A 17,049-nucleotide genomic window follows, 5' to 3' on the forward strand; every position below is an offset into this window, starting at 1 on the left:
ACTAAGGCGGGCAGAGGACTGTGGGGGTGGGGAGGGGCAAATACCACAGGGTCCTGCTCCGTTTCACTTTCATTTTCTGAGAAAATAGATTTTTAACTTCCGTGCTTAGATATTTCTATGTTTTCTCTTTCAGCAAAATATCATCTCAACCATGATGACCATATTAGTTATCTATTACTATTTTTAAAATTTCTCCAAAATTTAGTAGCTTAAATAATCACCTATTATTATCTCTTGTAGTTTGGGGGTGTGGGGATTGGTCATGAATTCAAACAGGGCACAGTGGGAAGCATGGTGACTGTGTCTGGGATTTCAGCTGGAAGAGTCCAGGCCTTGGGAGTGGAGCCATATAAAACTTGCTCATTCATGCATCTGGAAGTTGATGCTGGCTTTCAGCTGAGGCCTTCCAGTCCTCTTTACTTGAGCCTCCGCAACTGGTTTGACTTCCCACACAGCATAGAAGCTGGTTCCAAGGCAAGTGTCCTGAAAGGGCCAGGCAGAAGCTAGAGCTTTTTTTTTTTTTTTTTTTTTTGCTGCTCTGGGTCTTAGTTGCAGCATGCAGGATCTTTCTTGCTGTGTGTGGGATCTTGCAGCATGCACGATCTTCAGTTGCAGCATGAGGGAGCTAGTTCCCTGACTAGGGATCGAACCCGAGCCTCCCTGCATGGAAATGTGGAATCTTAACCACCAGACCATGAAGGAAGTCCCTGAAGGTGCATCATTTTTGTGGCTCAGCTTCAGAAGCCACATATCACCACCTTCATCATTCCCCACTGACCAGGGCTGTCACAAGCCCTGTCTAGACTCAAAGAAGAGTACCTACATGCCCTCTCTTGTGGGGAGAGGTGTTAGCCACATCTCACAAAGAACATGTGAGATGGGACCAATATATTGGTGCAGCCATTTTTGGAAAATATCCTACAATGATCAATTCATTTTAATTTGAAAGAGAAGCACAAATCTCAGGACAGCTTTGGTGTCCACCATTAATCCTTTTTAAACTAGTATGTCTGAATGGGCCTCTCTTCTAAAATAGGTAAATGAAATGAGCGACTACATCTTCAGTCCTCTCTAAGTTGTCAATGAAAAGACCTCTTCTTACTCAAAGTTCCTCTTTGAAGATAATTACCAGAAATTGTACTAGGAATAAGCCAGTAACATAAAAGCAACTCCGCTACAGTTAATTGGACCCTTTGAGTGGCAAAGTGACAGAATTGAATTCAAGCTATTTTAAATAGGTAAAGATTCATTATTTCATGAATCTGAAAAGTCTAGTGGCTCAGATGGACTCAGTCCTAGCTGGATTCAGAGACTCAGAGGATCTTCTCAGTCCTGTCTCTTTCCATTTCTCAGTTCTTGATTCCTCTGCCCTGCTTGACTCCCAAGGAGGTTCTTTCCATGTGGTGACACAGATGGGTCACCAGCATCTCCAGACTCAAACTGACTTGAGTGCTTGTATGATCTCAGGAGATCAGCTTCCTCTACGCCTCCTCTTTGTTATTGTTGTTTAGTCACTAAGTCATGTCTGACTCTATTGTGCCCCCATGAACTGTAACCCACCAGGCTCCTCTGTCCATGGGATTTTCCAGGCAAGCGTACTGGAGTGGGTTACCATTTCCTTCTCCAGGGGATCTTCCCCACCCAGGGATTGAACTCCCGTCTCCTGCATTGGCAAGTAGATTCTTTACCACTGAGCCACCAGGGAAGCCCAACCCTCCTCTTAGCATCCTTAATAATGCCTGGGAAAGGATTCTGGACCTGTTTGGTCAGATGGGGGGAGTCACGGTTCTGGTATGTATTAGGATTCTCCAGATAAACAGAACCAGTAATATACATAGAGATATAAAAGGTGATTTATATAGGAACTGGCTCATGTGTTATAGAGGCCGAGAAGTCCCATGATCTGCCATCTACAAACCAGGAAAGCTGGTGTTATAATTAACTCTGAGTCCAAAGATCTGAGGATTGGGGTGATTATGTAAATCCCAGTATGAGTCCACTGGCCTGAAAACCAGAAGCAGTGAAGTCCACGGGCAGGAGAAGATGGGTGTCTCAGCTCAGGGTAAGCTAATCTGCCCTTCCTCTGCCTCTTTGATCTACTCCATTCCTAACTGATCGGATGGTGTCCTCTTGCACTGGTGAGGGTGGTCTTCTTCACTTAGTCTCCCAATTTAAATGCTAATCTCTTCTGAAGATGCTGACAGACTTACCTAGAAATAGTGTTTTGCCAGCGATCTGGGCATCTCTTAGCCCAGTTAGGTCGGCATACAAATTTAACAGTCACAAGGTGGAAGGAAACTCTGGCCAGCCAGAGTCACCCTCTGGCAGGGACCCTCAGTCATAAGATCCAGGATCTTAGGATTGGCCTCCCCAACAGATGTCACAGGAGTAGCTCCTGAGTGAAACAGTCCCTGGTGTCAGTAGCTCCTGATACCAGATGACAGGTGTATGGAGTTGAGCTCCAAATTTAACAGCTGTAACCAAAGCTAGTATAAGTTTTAATTCCTCATCAAATTTTGGTCTAGACTTTTGGTAGAGCTGAAGGAAAGTCAACTTATCAAACTCAAATGAGCAACCTCCTGCACACTTAATGCTATTGAGTGGGGTGACTAAACCATTTCCACTTTGTAAGTTTAGAATGTCAGATTTTTCTCATAACCATATGTTCATTACTATTTTATCTTTGAAATAGCATCATTGGACTTCGATCTTAACCTACACTGAGGTTTATAGGTCTCCTGTGGAAAGCTAAGTTTAAAATCTACTTGGCATTAAATCATAAAGGAGAAATAACCTGCCTTACCCTGTTGGAACATGAGTTATGAATTCATGCTTAGGTGTTTTATGACTACATATCATAACTTTTATTAGTGGTTCCATTAATATTGCCAGTCACGAGCCATAAAATCAACTCTGAGTGTATCCATAGGCTTTTATGAAACTCTTTCTGAATCACTAGTTTTTCTGTAAATCATGTAAAGCATCTTTGTGAAAGAGTGAAAATCCAGATGGTTTTGGTTTAGCATTCACATTTTCTGAGAGTCGAATCAGAGCTGCTCACAGCTGAGGGGGCACTTAGAAGTCATCAGGTCCTATCCCTTTCTTCCAAGGGGAGTGCAGGCAATCGATACTGTTAGTAAAATGAATGAATCTCCATGACACCATGCTGCTGGTAAACATATTACCTCACAACATCCTAGGTTTCTTTTGTTGTTGTTTGCTTGCTTTTAAGAAGAGTTCTATCTATCAGAAGAAATACATTTGAATCAGTTCTAATGAGGTGGATGAAACTGGAGCCGATTATACAGAGTAAAGTAAGCCAGAAAGAAAAACACCAATACAGTATACTAATGCATATATATGGAATTTAGAAAGATGGTAATGATAACCCTATATGCAAGACAGCAAAAGAGACACAGATGTATAGAACAGTCTTTTGGATTCTGTGGGAGAGGGAGAGGGTGGGATGATTTGGGAGAATGGCATTGAAACATGTATAATATCATATAAGAAATGAATCATCAGTCCAGGTTTGATGCAGGATACAGGATGCTTGGGGCTGGTGCACTGGGATGACCCAGAGGGATGGTATGGAGAGGGAGGTGGGAGGGGGGTTCAGGATGGGGAGCACATGTACACCCATGGCGGATTCATGTTGATGTATGGCAAAACCAATACAATATTGTAAAGTAATTAGCCTCCAATTAAAATAAATACATTTAAATAAAAAAGAAATTTGCCCTGATTGTTTTTCTTTTGGGGTTTCCCAGGTGGCGCTAGCGAACCCACCTATCAATGCAAGAGATGTAAGAAACACAGTTTTGATCCCTGGGTCAGGAAGGTCCCCTGGAGGAGGGCACAGCAACCCACTCCAGTATTCCTGCCTGGAGAATCAATTAGCCTCTACGTGGCAGATGCTACACTTCTCATTTCCCGATGACCAGGCTTCCTGGGGTTCCACTTCCTCGAGCATCATGTCCTCTGTTCTGTCCAGCTCTCTGCGTGTGTCACGGTTGCCTTAACCAACTGCATCTTGACTACTTGACTTTGGCCATGTTCCTGTCTTCACTGGGGATAGTTGTTCATTGTCTTATAAATTTGTCAGGCCCTTAGTTTTTTGGTTCCCATTTATGCATCTTATTCACAGTGATATCTCAGGAGACAAGTCAATTATTTGCTGGAGTCCAGATACCTTATTTCAAGGCCTTTGCTGGACCAAAACAAAGAATCAAAAAAAAAAAAAAAAACAAAACCCTAAGATGAGCTTTGTCTGGCATTGTCTCTAAGTGGAACATTAATATCAGTCTATGGTTTGCAGCATCCTCTTTCTTCCTACTTTAAGGGAGACTCTTCTCTGGCTTTGATCATTGAGTTGTCTTTTCTTTCCCCCTGAACCATAAAAGACTATTACAATGTTTCACTGATCCCATCCACAGGGCCTGGTAGGATTCTTGGATGTAATCGTGGCAGGATAATATTCTGAGATGTTACCTGAGATTTTCTTTCCTGAATTTCTTTTACTTTTTTACTTTATTCATTTAGTCAATGCATTCATTGCCTCCAGGACAGGTTGTTACAGCAGAAAAGCAAAGGAAAAGCTTTTTAAATCTCTGAAGGTTGCGCTTTTGGACATTCACAAAACATCCCTCAGCCCAGAGGGAACTCAGGTCAGAAAAATTAGATGGGGAAAGTTGTGTTACCTGCAGTCAGAGTCTGCTTTTCTTGCTGTCACACCCCCTGATTCTCTTCATCTCTACCTGTGGTCTGTTGAGCTACATGAATTTGTTCAGATTAGAAAAAGAGAAAGGAGAAACCCTCTGTACGTTTGGAAATCCAAGACCAGAAGAAAACATGGGTTCCCCCGAGAAAGATGCAAGACGTGAGGGTTTTCTCCTACCTAGAAGGAGCAGAATGGGTGGAAGTATCCAAATGATGTATCCAGGCAACCAAAGATAGCCTCACAAAGCCCTGCTCTTTCCCGTGCAACTTGGGACCCAGCAGAATGATTTCCCTTGAGCCTGAGCATAACACTGAAGTTGAAAGTCATGCTAAAATAGAGGCTTAAAACAGAAATTAGTGAGTACAAGTAGATACTGTGTTACTTCACCCAGATTCCCTTCCTAGTGTCAGTTCATCAAATCTCCAGCGGCTGGGAATACAATCTTCAGAACCTATGTCCCCCCACCCCCACTCCAGGAAGTGACCTCTGTCCAGTACTAACTGATGCAAGAATAAAATGGCCTCACCATCTCACCTCAGTTTGAGACAACTCTGAAGAGCCAGCCTAATTCTAGAATTCTCTGAAGGACTGTCTGAGAATCAGTCAGCTGAATGCAACCACTTTGCAGGAAAACTTCTTGCTCTGCCCATTCCTGCCTCCCTCACTTCCTTCCAGGTTTATCTCCTAAGAACTCTCCCCAGTAAAATTTCTAACTCAGTTCTCCCTTTCGTTCTGTTTCCAGGAAACCCAATCTAAGACATCCACATAACTGAGCTTGTAATTTGAGAACTCATAATTCTGCATCAAACATAATTTTTCCAAGTTTGGAGATACATTATTTTAGAGACTCCTGGTGCGTATACGTTTTTAACTCTGCTCATTTTTGGCTTCAGTTCTCTTGAACCAATTTTACTTCTACTCTCTCCTGTCTGATAATGATTATGAAAGTGAAGCAAAATAGGAATGGAATGTCTTAACCTTTACTGTATAGCATGTTACCATCAGTCCAAACATTAGACCAGTGTCTCCTGGGCCATCAATTTTTCTTTTTAAAATCTATTCTCTTAGCAGTTTTCACATATGCAATCCAGTATTAACTAGGGTCCCCATGCTGTGCACTGTATCCTCATGTCTTATTTATTCATAGCTGGAAGTTTGTACCTTTTGGCCATCTTCTTTTCAGTAAAGTAAAACGACTCTTTGCTTCATCTTTCTTGTTTTTCAAAATGTCATCTCCTTCTAAGGTTTTAGCTTTTATTTTTCAATCATATAAACTTCACTAATTTTATATCTTAAGATGGATGATGACTTCAGGTCCCCAACCAGTTTATAGAGACCTCCTCTGCAAGTCCCACCTAAGAGTTCTAGGCGATCACTTCAGATTGTAGGGGTAGTTGGCACCTTCTGTTTCATTTGAAGACTTGAAAGCCTCAGCTGAAACTGACATAGAAAAGTCTCATTTAATGCCCCTAAAAGGCAATAACTTAAATACCTGTCATCAAGTCAGTATTTAAATTCAACCAATGTATCCAATACAATGGAAAACCATAAAACCCCTAAAAGTATTCAGGGTGATTTATGGATAAAATCATGACATGAAAAATGTCATTGTCAAATAAAAAATAAGTTATTGAAGAGTATTTACAGGCAAAGAGGTTTTGTGTTTTTATTTTTAAACAGATATGTGTTTGACAGATATATGTATATAAATACACATATCTTCATATATGCATGGAAAACATTAGTGTATTAACAGCAATCATATCTGGGGAATGGAGTTGTGTGATTTGAGAAGTGCACAGAAGAATTATTCTCATTTAATATTCTTAAGTATTTGAATTTTTATAACAAATCATTATTTTAATAAATTAAAAAAGAGCACTTCAGTGAGAACATGTAATGTAACTATTCTGTTCTAGTCTGTTTATTTTAAAGTGGGCTTTTCAAGATCACTAGCCTGGGAGACAAATCTGAGTTTCACTGTCAGTTCTGCTATAAACCAATTTAGATATAGAAATAGGCTATCCAAGAGGTAGCATTATTGTTTTAAATTTTTTCCAAATTTTTGTATGTATAACTGAGTCCTTTATTGTACACCTGAAATGAAAACAACCTTGTAAATCAACTATACTTTGATAAAGAAATATTTTAAGTATCCAAATAATTTTAAAATATTTGTAAGTTATTAAAGAACATATATGTAACATGTAAATTATGTGGCATGATATTATGCCTCTCTATGAATTTGTTATCCAGCACAAAATCTTGAAATTTGACATTAACCCACATTCTCCTCCCTTGCTATCCTGCCCATGTAACCATCTGCCTGAGTTTTGCATTTATCAGCCTCTCACTTTTGAAAACACATAGTTTTGCACATGCCTTAGCAACACATTTTGTCTTGTTTGTTTTTAAGTGGTGGTCTCACTATAGGATGAATATTCTGGGAATTGCTTTTCACTCAAAATTATGTTTCTAAGGCTCATCCTTGTGGGTAGCTGTAGTTCACTGATTTTCACTGCTGCGTATTACTTCATTGAGTAAATAGACTATCACAATTTATTTCCTGTCATTGGATTTGGGGGATATTTCCAATTGTTTCTGCTGCTACAGAAAGTGCTGCTATGAACATTCCAAAACATGTGCAAATTTCTCGAGGATGTATACGTAGGAGTGGAATTTTGGAATCCATGTAGATTTACAAGAAATTGCCAAATTGGTTTTAAAAGTGACTTATAAATTTACACATACTGTACATCATAATATACACTGAAAATTCATGTTTTTCCACATTCTTATCCTTGGTTTTGACAGGTGTTTAATCTAGTAGTAATGTTAGTTGCTCAGTAGTGCCCGACTCTGTGTGACCCCATGGACTGTAGCCCGCCAGGCTTCTCTGTCCATGGAATTCTCCAGGAAAGAGTACTGGAGTGGGTTGCCATTTCCTTCTCCAGGGGATCTTCTTGATTGAGGGATCGACTGAGGGTCTCCTGCATTGCAGGCTGATTCTTTACCATCTGAGCCACATATCAACAGTATTTCAAATGGGGTCTTAATTTCTATTTTATTTACTAAAGATATTGATCACTTTTTAATATGTGATTTGGCTACCTGCATTTTTCTTTTGTAAAGCACCTGTTCATAGTTGCCTATTTACAATGCCCTTACATTGTAGGCGCTTCATGAATGTTTGTTGACTAAATGGATGAATTCTCATACAGCAAAATAAGACTTAGGAGATGTGCTTGTTAATTTAAGAATGATGTTTAACCACAAAGAACTATGGGCCCTACTCCCTTCAGTTCAGTTCAGTTCAGTTCAGTCGCTCAGTCATGTCCAACTCTTTGCGACCCCATGAATCGCAGCACGCCAGGCCTCCCTGTCCATCACCAACTCCCGGAGTTCACTCAAACTCACGTCCATCGAGTCGGTGATGCCATCCAGCCATCTCATCCTTTGTCGTCCCCTTCTCCTCCTGCCCCCAATCCCTCCCAGCATCAGAGTCTTTTCCAATGACATTGTATTTTACTTTCATTATATAGTCAATGTTATATGACTGATTGATAACTGAGCTTATTCTTTTGCATGATGGATTTTTTATTTTAAAAAGTCTTTATATAATTATCTTAAAGATAGTTTTTGCATATTATCTTTGGGAAAGTTCTATTATTTACTTTTAATAGCAACAGAGGAGTTCTAAATCTTGTTCTAGTAGCTAAACAATGCAAATTGTGCTTCCGTTCTCAGAATTAAACATTTTTTCAGAAAAACATGAATATTGGATCTAATTCCAACAAACAAATTAGCAGGATTTTTTCTAACAGAAAATGAATACTTTAAGTAAATAGCTTTGTGGATGTGCTTTTACTCTATGTTCAAGAAAAAGTGTAAACAGCTATTCCTGTCACTGTTGTGTACTAATTCTTGTGAACAGATATGTCATTAGAAGAAAACAATATTGAGAAAATTCTATCAATTACCTTTATTTTTATGATTTTTTTCCTAAATATTACCAAATTAGAAACAGGCGATTATTACATAATTCTGTCTGACAGGTGTTCCAGAGAAGCATGATTTAAAAACCTTTCTCTAGTGAAACCAATTAAGTAAGGAAGGCATTTGACAGCAAAAATTTTAAAAAGTTGGATTGGATCCTTTCTCACTGCCTTCGTGAGGTGGAGGTGCTCCTTACCTGCTCCCTGCCGAGGCTGCTGAGGTGCCTCAGTCCACCGATATATGATTTTCTGCCATTTCTTGGCAAAAATGGCAACTGGTGATGCTGTTCTGAAGAGATTGGAGCAGAAGGGTGCAGAGGCAGATCAAATTATTGAATATCTTAAGCAGCAAGTTGCTCTTCTTAAGGAGAAAGCAATTTTGAAGGCAACTTTGAGAGAAGAGAAGAAACTTCGAGTTGAAAATGCTAAATTGAAGAAAGAAATTGAAGGATTGAAACAAGATCTAATTAAGGCAGAAATTCAAAATGGAGTAAAACAAATACCATTTCCATCTGGTACTCCACTAAAAACTGATTCTACAGTTTCTGAAAATGAGATACAGTCTATACCAATCACAACCATATCTTCTGGTGCTAAAGAGCAAGTAAAAGGAGGAGGAGGAGAAGAAAAGAAGATGAACGAGAAAGCTGAAAAGCAAGGAGAGAAAAAGGAGAAAAAACAGCAACCAGTAGCAGGAAGTGCTGACTCTAAGCCTGTTGATGTTTCCCGTCTGGATCTTCGAATTGGTTTTATCATCACTGCCAGAAAACACCCTGATGCAGATTCTTTGTATGTAGAAGTAGATGTTGGAGAAATAGCCCCAAGAACGATGGTCAGTGGCCTGGTGAATCATGTTCCTCTTGAACAGATGCAAAATCAGATGGTGGTTTTACTTTGTAACCTGAAACCCGCAAAGATGAGGGGAGTAGTATCTCAGGCAACAGTGATGTGTGCAAGTTCACCAGAGAAAGTGGAAATCTTGGCACCTCCTAATGGATCTGTTCCTGGGGACAGAATTACTTTTGAGGCTTTCCCTGGAGAGCCTGACAAGGAGCTGAATCCTAAGAAGAAGATTTGGGAGCAGATCCAGCCTGATCTTTACACTAAAAATGTATGCGTGGCTACATACGATGGCGCTCCCTTAGAGGTGAAAGGGAAGGGAGTGTGTAGGGCTCACACTATGGCCAACAGTGGAATAAAATAAAACACTTCAGTTTCTGAAATACATTAGAGAAAACAATAAAAAGAAATAACATTTGTCACTCATAGCTAAAATACAAAAAAAAAAGTTGGGATTTCCTTGGTGGTCCAGTGGCTAGGACTCTGTGCTCCCAGTGCAGGGCACCCGGGTTCGATACCTGGTCAGGGAGCTAGATTCCACATGCCTAAATGGCATTCCACATGCCTAACTAAATATCCTGCATTTAGCAGCTGGGACCTGGCACAGCCAAGAAAAAAAAAAGTCAAATAGGAGTTTTACTTCTACATGTCTTCTCCAGTGTGTCTCCTAAGGATGTTATGGGAATGTTCTGCTCAGGTCTCCCGCCAGAAAAAAAACTTACCACTTAGCTGGATCGACAGAAATAATCAACAAACCATCTATAACAGAAATAAGAAAGAGTTTTATTTGAACCACACTGAGGATATAGCCCAGGAGACAGCCTCTTAGATAACTCTGAAGAACTACTCTGGAGAAACATGTTTTTTCAATAGAGTTGTATATCTTGTCAGAACAAAGAACATCAAAGGAGTCAGTGGTACGTTCCTTAAATGTTTAAAAAAAAAAAAAAAGCCAATCAGCACATACACAGCAAGTCAGTGTGGCCTGGACACCTGGAAAGGGAGTTTTATCACTGAAGGAAAACCAGCATGGGCATCCCAGGAAAGGAGGCATTTACTCTTTGTCTTCAACATGGACGTTCTTCTCTGCTGGTCAGTCACCTTTTTCCTTAATAATTAAAGCAGATGTACAATGTATGTTTGATAGGCTGCAAACAGAATGTGTTAGCATAAAATTCAAGTTAGCTTGTGTGTAACTCAGGATGACTTCCTCATACCTCATTATGTAAGAATCTCTCATCAGCTGTAAAAAGTGCAGTTAGCCAACAAGCTCCGTCTGTGGGTGCCTTCAGACTCTGCTTCAGCCTTCAAAAAAGGCCACTCATCCAGGGTAGGCCTCGGTCTCTGGCTCGGCATGGTGAAGGTAGCGGCCATTTCTGCCCTTAGTGGGGATCCTCACGGGCAAGCTCTGCTCTTGAGCTCCCCATTATGCTCTTAGCCAAGACTGTCAGTCCCGCTGTCATAGTCTGAGGCTGTCTCTCCCCAGTGCTGTTTCCTCCCCAGTTCATCATCTCTAAACTCTCTTTTGGCTACCCTTCAATCAGCCTTCTGCCCTCCTATCTCTGTCTGGTGTCAGCTTCCCCCAGTACCCAACTGCCACATGTTTAAGTAAAATGCTGGATGGTAGCATTTGTTTTTAGTGACATGCATATATAGTATGTAGATGACTGAAGTCCACTAAAGGGAAAACCTATTAGTAACTATTTTAATTGACTTTGGATTGCTACAGTAGTGATTGGGCTTTTGAAAGCAAGCAAATGTTTCCATCATATAAAACCATGGATTTGAGAAATGTATCCATAGCTTGAAAATGCTTTACATTAAAAAAATTTTTTTACAAGTGGTAATATTCAATGTAGAAAACCTCATGGCATCATTACTTGATAATACTGATATTAGTGGCTATCATTTATTGAGTACTGACTCTATGGCAGGAAATGTGCTAAGCATTTTACATACATTATCCCATTTAGTTCTAAAGGCTGATGTCTAAACAATATTAACTCATGAATTAGTTAATTGCTCTTAAGAGTTTCAGCTTTAGCCAGGAAGTGCATTAATACTAGATCTGGAAATTGCTATCCTGGCTATATAATGAATGTGTTCATTCAAATGTTAATGTACAATGGTGGATCTTGGGAACAGAAATGTTACAGTGTTTATTAGCTTAGTCCAGTAAAGTGTATTGGAGAAGGCAATGGCAACCTACTCCAGTACTCTTGCCTGGAAAATCCCATGGATGGAGGAGCCTGGGAGGCTGCAGTCCATGGGATCGCTGAGGGTCGGACACGACTGAGCGACTTCACTTTCACTTTTCACTTTCATGCATTGGAGAAGGAAATGGCACCCCACTCCAGTGTTCTTGCCTGGAGAATCCCAGGGACAGGGGAGCCTGGTGGGCTGCCGTCTATGGGGTCGCAGAGTCAGACACGACTGAAGAGACTTAGCAGCTTAGCAGCAGTAAAGTGTATACCATAGGAGTAATTGTGAACTTTGTAACTACTTTATTTATTTAGAGAAAGTACTATTTTCTCTAGGTGAAAAGAATCACATTTCTAACACATGACTTGGAAAATGATGATAAATCTGTTTGATTTATACCATTTCCATTCATGTATTTCTTTTGAAATCTGAGTCAATGGGTATGAAATACATTTTTCTTACGTAGTGTACCATCAGGCCACTCAGGATGGCTATTCTCTTGCTCTCTGTACATCCCCTGCTTGACCAGTGCCTGGTGAACATGATTTCCCCTCCCACTCTGCCACCTATCGGTTGTTCTAGAATGACTCCTCCTGCTAGTTTATTAAAGGGATACATCCGCCCTCGGGATGGTTGTGAGGGTGGTTAGTCTGAGGAGATTTTAGGGACATGCCCTAGACTGTGATTTCCCTGGTAACTGATGAGCCAATCTGACGTCAATTCTGCCTGTGAATGATAGCTTCCTTACCCCCATGCCCACTAGACGCCATGTCCTGTCTGCCATCTACAGTGGGATGTTGCCCCAGGACCTTTTGCTTCAGAGGTGGGTGTAAGATCCCCTATCCAATAAACCATTGATGTCTCAGTTGCCATCTCTGGGCTCTTTCTTTGGTCTTGAGGCTGGGCAACTACAAGGCTTGCAAGCCTTGGCTTGCAGGCCAGTAAGGAGTATATCAAGAACAGGAAAAGTTGCCTAAGAGTGGAGTCAACACTACCAGCTCCCAAGGTGTGGATCCCTGACTATTTTTCATGAGGTTGGATTTAGTCAAATGCTTTTCCTATCATTGATTTTTCTTCTTTAGCCTGTTTATATGTTTTTTAAATGTTGAACTATCCTTGCCTATGTGAAATAAATGCCACTTGGTAATGGTTTATGCTTTTTTTTAAACGAATTGTTGGATTTGCTTTGCTAATATTTTATCGAGGATTTTGCATCTAAGTTCTTTTTTGTTTCTTCATTGCTGCACATGGGCTTCCTCCAGCTGCGGCAAGCAGGGGCTACACTCTAGTTGGAGTACACAGGCTTCTCATTATGGTGTCTTCTTTTATTGTTAAGCACAGGGTCTAGGGTGCTTGGGCTTCAGTAGTTATGGCACATGGGTTTAGTTGCCCTGCCTGTGTACTCTTGCCTGGAAAATCCCATGGATCAAGGAGCCTGGTAGGCTGCAGTCCATGGTCTCGCTGAGGGTCGGACACAACTGAGCGACTTCACTTTTCACTTTCATGCATTGGAGAAGGAAATGGCAACCCACTCCAGTGTTATTGCCTGGAGAATCCCAGGGACAGGGAGCCTGGTGGGCTGCCATCTATGGGGTCGCACAGAGTTGCACATGACTGAAGTGACTTAGCAGCAGCAGCTGTGGGACACAAGATCTTCCTGAACCAGTGGAACCTGTTTCCCCTGTACTGGCATGTGGACTTGCAACCACTGGACTACCAGGGAAGTTCTGCATCTAAGTTCTTGAGAGAAATTGGTGTGTAGATTGCTTTTTGTACTGTTTTTGTCTGGTTTTGGTATCAGAATAATACTGGCTTTATAAAATGATTTGGAAAGTGCCCCCTTTCCTTCTATTTTCTGGAAGAGTATATAAAACATTAATTTGTTTATGTAAAATATACATTAATATCTTTAAACATTTGATAGAATTTTCCTGTGGAACAATCTGGGCCTGGAGATTCTCTTTTTGGCTTTCAGGCTACAAATTTCATGTTTAAAGAATCATGTAGATTAATTCATGCTGGTTGAGTTTTGATATTTTGTAGTTTTTCTCTGGCTGTTTTTAAAGGAAAAAGGAAAACATTAAACACGAGAGTCACATATAATATGCAGATTTTACTAGTAATTTGAGACATTTGCAGAGTGTGAAGTATCTTCTACTCAGGATTTAACTATTATGGACTTGTTAATCATGAATTTAAACCATTGCTAAGTGTAACACTGAGGGCCTTGTTTATTGGTTTTTCTTTCTTTCATCCCAAGTTTCTGACTTTATTGGTTCTCTTTTCAGATTATTGAAAGTAAATGATTCAATTTTTATGTGACTCAAACCCCAAGGTCCTATCATACATGGAGTCTAGAAAATTGAAACCTCTTCTGCTATTGAAATAATACTCCAGATTGTTGTTTTGTCACTAATTCATGTCTGACTCTTTTCAACCTCATGGACTGTAGCCCCCCCAGGCTCCTCTGTCCATGGGGCTTCCCAGGTAAGAATACTAGAGTGGGTTGCCACTTCCTTCTCCAGGGGATTTTCTCGACCCAGGGATCGAACTCATGTCTTCTGCGTTGGCAGGTAGATTCTTTACCACTGAGCCACCAGGGCAGCCCCAATACTCTGGATACGTGTTTGTATTTTTACAGTTGTATTGGTCTCATACACAAATACAAATAGCAGGATAAACATGCCTTCCAATGATGATGAGCATTTAAGAAAATGCATATATTCGTTTTATAAACCTAGTATTCAAGAATGTTTCCTGTTTTACATCTCTGAATCGTTTGGGAGTATTTCTTCTGTGTGGTCTTGATTTTATAGGGTGTATTGGCTAGTGTAATGCTGGCAGCAGTAACACTATGCTGCTGCTGCTGCTAAGTCACTTCAGTCGTGTCTGACTCTGTGCGACCCCATAGACGGCAGCCCACCAGGCTCCCCCGTCCCTGGGATTTTCCAGGCAAAAACACTGGAGTGGGCTGCCATTTCCTTCTCCAATGCATGAAAGTGAAAAGTGAAGTCGCTCAGTCGTGTCCGACTCTTCGCGACCCCATGGACTGCAGCCTACCAGGCTCCTCCGCCCATGGGATTTTCCAGGCAAGAGTACTGCAGTGGGGTGCCATTATAAATTGCAGTAAATCAAATTAACTTAATTACAATGCTCCTGGTAAAAGTTAATCAGAGAAAAATGTAAATTTTATTTCCTTTATTGAAAAGAAAATCTTGGATTGTTTAATATGATACTTAATAGGGAAAAAGCCAGTTGTTTGAGAACACTGAGGAATGGGAAAATCAGTCTTTTACTTTGTTCAATTAAAGATAATTGATCAAAGAATTGCAGTGTTCCCCCTTCTGAGACAAACAGGAGAATCTTCAGTTTCAATGTGTTGTTTTCACTTAAGAATCATTTTCTAAAAATTTTGAGTGTACTTTTCATAGCGTTAAACAGAACACTATTGTAACTTTGTTTTGAATTCAACTGCTGCTATCTGCTGATTGAAAATTAAAAGTGCATTTAGGGTGCTTTCAAAGGCACTTGAAGAAACATAGGTCTGAGGTAAGAATATTTTCAGCTTTTATAATAACTCACAATAATCCATGATTTGGGACTTACATTCTTTTTTTCATTATAGAAATTTAAAAGTATACACTTTAATGTGGTTTATGAAAATATCCAATTATCCATGACCCTCCAAACATTCTAATAGAAAAGGAACCCAATCAACTGAGTGGCAATTCAATGATACTGGGACAGAGAAATTTAATTCCATGACCTAGGAAAGCCATCTGAGGAGGGTGCTTTTCTTGTCTTTTTTAGGCCTAGTGCCTTTCATTAAGCCTGCTCTACAGCAGACACTCAAAAAATACATGTTCATTAAACAGCAAATCTTATATTCACCTGGCTTCCCTGGTAGCTCAGACAGTAAAAAATCTGCCTACACATGTGGGAGACACACGTTTGATCCCTGGGTTGGGAAAATCTCCTGGAGAAGGAAATGGTAACCCTCTCTAGTATTCTTGCTTGGAGGATTCCATGGACATAGGAGCCTGGCAAGCTACAACCCATGGGGTCACAAAGAGTCCAAGGCAACTGAGTGATTAACACTTTCACTTTCATATTCAAATAGCTTATTTTTTCTCAAAAAGCCTAGGTGCCTGACACACAGATGAATTATATAATACAAAAGAATACTAATGACTTTAATCAAACAGAAGGAAATGGAACAAGCAAAGAAACAAATTCAAAATAAATTAAAAAACAAGTTTGGAGGTGGTAAAACAGCCTTTGATTACCATATAGATTTGGTTTCACATGGACAGACTAAAAATACAGTGACTCATAAACATGCAATTAAGTATTATGGAATTTTTGAATTGACCTTTTTGCCTTAGGCACCTTACCCTCAGGTGAGTCAAGTATTAGCTAGGCTACTATTAGTAATCCTTAGACAATTACTGAAATTTTTTGCTTTACACTATGAAAACTACATACCATCTCATAGGACTTGGACAACTATGGTCTACCACTAAACATAGCTCCCTTCAAAAGTAATTTTTTCCAGATAATTGCCCAAGAAACATACTGGAGAGGAAGTATACACTGTCCTGAACTGAAAGTTGCAGATTCCAAATGTCAGTTGCCAATTCTTATTCTCTTTCTGGGAGATCCCCTTCTTTCTGCTCCCCATCCCTCACCTGCTGCCTGCAAGGTCCTTAAAGTTGACTGCTTCCCAACCTGCTCATTTAGGGCTGGCCCCACTTTGGCTAGACGTGGGATCAGCCTCTACGTGGAGTGTGGCCAACCTCATTCCCAGTGCCATACTCTTAGGTTCACTGTCACATGACTGCTGGGGAGGAGCACTTCACTTCATTCCAGCAGTCAGAAAGCACACAGAGCTTGGCACCGTGAGGCAGACTGTAGCCGCAGTGATGACATTGCCAACGCAGTGAGAGCTGGCTTGCCTCAGGCTAACGCCGCATCTTATGTTTGTTTGGGGCAAACCCAGGAAAGCCAAGATAACCAAGAGCATACTGAAGCCATCATTCTTGACTGGGTCAAACTACATCTTGGAGAAAAGTATGAACAGCAGGGATTTGAGAAAGAACTATGCGCATAACTTACCCAATCACATTTTCACAATTGTTTGACTGAATTTCCAAACACACAAAATTAAAAAAAGAAAATGCACTTACTATGTTCGATAGAGGATGAGATGGCTGGCTGGCATCACCGACCCGATGGACGTGAGTCTCAGTGAACTCCGGGAGTTGGTGATGGACAGGGAGGCCTGGTGTGCTG

At 40.5% G+C, this 17,049-nt stretch overlaps 1 pseudogene; it reads left to right on the forward strand.

Moving 5' to 3' along the window:
* The first annotated feature begins 516 nt into the window (after positions 1 to 516).
* On the forward strand, positions 517 to 12,382 carry LOC138433860 (aminoacyl tRNA synthase complex-interacting multifunctional protein 1 pseudogene; annotated as a pseudogene).
* Positions 12,383 to 17,049: the final 4,667 nt, after the last annotated feature.

The sequence above is a fragment of the Ovis canadensis genome, chromosome 2 (assembly GCF_042477335.2).
Source record: "Ovis canadensis isolate MfBH-ARS-UI-01 breed Bighorn chromosome 2, ARS-UI_OviCan_v2, whole genome shotgun sequence".
Taxonomy (NCBI): Eukaryota; Metazoa; Chordata; class Mammalia; order Artiodactyla; family Bovidae; genus Ovis; species Ovis canadensis.